We start from the raw sequence: 4,222 nt of genomic DNA on the forward strand, positions 1-4,222 counted from the left end.
CTCTGGTGCCAGCATGCCTAGCCATCGCATGGCTTCAGGGCCCTCCTTTATAATGAAGAATTGAGAAAGGGTGAGCTCCCAGATCGGTGACCGCTGGCGTGAGCCGTTCTTAAATGAACGCTTATTTTTGCGCTGATTTTAGATCAAGCGCATCGCGTTATGGCAAGGAAGAAGAAAGCGAGATCGACTCATGCAATCGGGTCCCCCAGTCGAGCATCCAGTGTTAGGGTTTTAGGGGAAATAGTTGCAGGATAATAAATAACATAGCTTTTAATTAAAACCGGGTTTTGATCTTTGTTTACCCGAGCTCTATTTGATTTGTCTCATGAGCAATTCTATCACTCGTCATTGATGGGAGCTATGCATTATCCAATCATTTTATGGTTTGCTCATGAGACCCCCAAGATTCCAATTATATTCATATCTGCCCCTTTTGGAGTCCGTGGAAAGACATTGCTTCTGGTCCTTCTCTAAGATTTTGTAAATGAACGCTAGCGCGCTCCAGCTGAATTCAGTGTTGAAATTGGCGTTGACTTAGCAAGAACTGAACTACTAAACAATGAATGACGACGAAACCGACTAGCCGCTATGCTATTGCGCATTCACGCCTTGCCCGATCATAGCCTAAGCTTTTTTCTTCTTCAAGTGGGCAGAAGGTCTTCGAAATCTCGCGCTCGCAAGGTCTTTATCATATTACCCTCGACTGTGCTGGGGAGTTTCCTATCTCATGGCTGCTAGCAGTAGCATCTTGTTAACACAGGGAAAGCAATAGTCTTGCATTTATTCTGGAAGTGGGAATTTCATATGTTGTTATATGTTTAAGTTAAAGCAACAAATTCAAATGCTTTGGCGGCAAATATATATATATATATATACATACATTTTTTTTTTGTTTTTTTTTTGCGACAAAGTTGCGTTGTAGATGTGCCATCCTCACAATTATTTTTACGTTGTCCAGATCATTTCGTTGAATCCAGACTTGTACATGTTGCTTTTTCTTGTTTCCTCTCGTTCTTGTGCCATTAATATTCATTATTCTATTGTCTTTGGTTTCTTGCTCAAACCTTTAGTTGTGTAATCCAGAAATTAACGCCAGAACTTTGAGAAGTAATAAAGCGAAACGATTGCCACTTTTGATGCCCTGAGCAGCTGTCCCTATGTTTGCGAACCTTTATATTGTCAGACGATTACAGCGATGTGTACAATTTAGTCACGGACGACTTCATAGTACACAGAAAGCTGTTATTTTTTAGCATTTCTTTTAACCTTTTAAAGGGATACTACAATAAAATGTCGGCGCTTATTTCTTGGTCTTTAATTGTTTCAGGGAGCACTATCACATCGAACACCTCAGTCTCTTGTTGAAGAAGACACGAAAAACAATTTTAAAGGGAATTAAACGATTAGCAGATGGCGAATGGTGGATGTCGATAAAGCCTCGTTTGTAATGTGCATCTAGGAACATTTACAGGTAGTGACGATGCCTGTATCGCGTACAACTATAGCCTCAGTGGTTCCTCATGCGTGCAAGCATGTGCACCGTGCACGATAACGTAGCTTTGGTAAGCTTGTAATTGCTCGCACTTGCCCGCACGAGTAGGGAAGTGCCGGCAGCCAGATGCCCTGCTTGCAAAGTAACGTTGCCTGCTTGCAATCGTCTTGTCGACGTTAGTCTCGCCGCAGCTCTGCTCGAGGCTACGTCACGATTGCGCCGGATGTAACGCGCTTTCCGCTGGATGCTCTCCGAGCGCTTGCCAGAGTGGGCCGTGTGTAACAAAAAATACAAATGTGAGATTGTCATTTACGGATGTTGTGGATCTTATTCAGCCTATTCCTAAACACAAGTATATTCCAAATTTCGTTGAAGTATCCCTTTAAAAACCCACTGACAACCCCAACATCAATTTTTGTTTATTACTATTATTATTGCAAACGACTGAAAATAACTCCCCAGGGATCGCCCTAAAGATTTTAAGTTTGAGAACTGCTTATTTGCAGAGAAAAGAAACATATTATCAGAAGGCTTGATTTGAAACGCCCGCCCGAATCAATGAAGTAGTTAGCGAAATGGGAAGCGTCGTTTAACTTTCTCTTTTTCTCTCTCATCGTTCATGGGCACAATCGTTCATGGGTATGAGCACGTGACACCCGGTCAACCGCGATAGTATTTGCCGAGACCTTTCTTTGCGTGCAGACGACGCGTCACTTCTCAGTGCCTTTTTGTTAGCAGTGTTAGTCGGTACACAACAATTAAAAAAAAAAAAAGTTAGGAAGAGAACACCGTCTATACTTCGTTTGAGCTTCCGTCCGAGCGCAGCCAAAGCCTGAGGGACGGTTCGCAACATCGGGAAGAGCAATCCTACGCACCACAAAGTAGTCCGCAAAAGTAATTCTTTTAAAATAACAGTTTTGTGCGTAAACATTGCACAATATTCCAGACGTGTACTGCTGAAAATAATTTGCAACTAAAGGAATTAAATGTCTGAAGTTTATGTTTTTATTAAAATATGTAAATTCATGTGGTCTAGTGAAAACACGTACATCCGCTGGCAAGACGGCTGCAGCGCTCGGTTTTGCTGTGTGATTTCGTTCCCGTAATTGCCGAATTATGTGCTACGGTGCTTTCCTCACCGAGTCGCTTCAAAACGTCCTTTCGCAAGGGCACGTTTTGGCCTCAGGCGCGGTCGTGATCAATGTCTACTTTCAAATCCGGCGGGAGACTCCGGCCGCGTCGTACCGTGAATGCGTTGTAAACAAGAAAAGCGTCCGGGCCACTACAATTCACTAATACGCGGCGAAATCGGGGCACCCCTTTACCTGCCGATCACATTAACGCCGAGAAACTGATGGAAAGGACCGCGTCTCGAGCCCTGGTATATCCATACAATACAAGGAAACATCAACGGCCGGGTCATCGGGCACCTTGCAATGTGTACTTGCATCTCGAAACTACGCCGAAATGCCGAACAGGTGGAAAGCTCGAACACAGACGCCAGCGGCCAGCCTACGTACTGACATGCCCTGCGACTACATTTCAGAACGTGAAAGGGCACCTTTCTGACCTGTAGCAGACGATACCGTTGATACACCCGTAGCAGACGAAATACTCGGCGAGCGCGGGCGGCGCGGACGACCAGCGGCGCCGCGGAGTGAAACGAAAGTGCAGGCGAGATCGCGTGACCTATTGCCGGCGTGTGATTGGCTCCGGCCACACGTAGCTTTGGCTGCGCTCGGACAGAAGATGAAACGAAGTATAGTAGCCCTTCCTGAGCGACGTGATTAATGATATCGCAAATTTTCTACGTGAGAGGTTATCCGAAATGCTATCCGGCACCGAGAAAAACGACTCGTCCGAGCTGTTTGGATGCGATACAATTAGTTGCATTGCATTCAACGGCATGCATTTTAAAGTTATGATGTTAATGCAATTAGTTGCGTTGCATTAACATCATAACCTTAAAATGCAGGCCGTTGACCCTTGTTTGGTGTTAGACAGGTGGCAGCTCATGATCAGTTGGCAGAATGCTCCACTGCTAGACAGTTGGCAGAATGCTCCACTGAAAATAGAGAGGTCCATGGTTCGATATCAGGACCAGGCGGATATTTTTAGCGCGCACCAGTCATGTAGTTGTGTTTGGAGATTACTGTTTGTCCTTTGTTTGTTTCCCTTCTCCAGAAATTATTATCGTTTTTTCTTTATATTCACTAAGCTTCCTTGCGCGCCTAAGAGGGTATCATAATGTAGAAACAGCACAAACAAACACGGACGAAGGAGAAGAAACACACATGCTGATTTTGGGGTCTTCCTGGTGTGTGTGTTTTTATCTTATTTTCTTCTTTTTCCTTTTTGAAGTAAAAGTTTCAGTTGCGAGTCAGCGCTTGTACCGTCTGCGTGTTTCTTCTCCTTCGTCCGTGTTTGTTTGCGCTGTTTTTACATTATGATCAACGAATACCAACTAGCCCAACTCTCGACATTAACTAAGATGGCATATTTTTTTTCGGGGGGGGGGGGGGGGGGGTTGATTAAAGCCCTTTTAGGTTTTAAAGTAGCGCAAGGTGCGTCTGTGCACGAGGCACGCGCAACGTGCAGCCCTTGGGAAGATCATGGCGGCACATTGCAGCAACGCTAAGCTAGATTTCAGACGCCATGTTCTTCCCTGAAGTGGCGCGCGGCACGTGTCTCGAGCATTTCCACAACAATGAATGGCGCCACTTTTCCCAG

Source organism: Ixodes scapularis, unplaced genomic scaffold, assembly GCF_016920785.2.
Source record: "Ixodes scapularis isolate PalLabHiFi unplaced genomic scaffold, ASM1692078v2 PGA_scaffold2__306_contigs__length_199485367, whole genome shotgun sequence".
Taxonomy (NCBI): Eukaryota; Metazoa; Arthropoda; class Arachnida; order Ixodida; family Ixodidae; genus Ixodes; species Ixodes scapularis.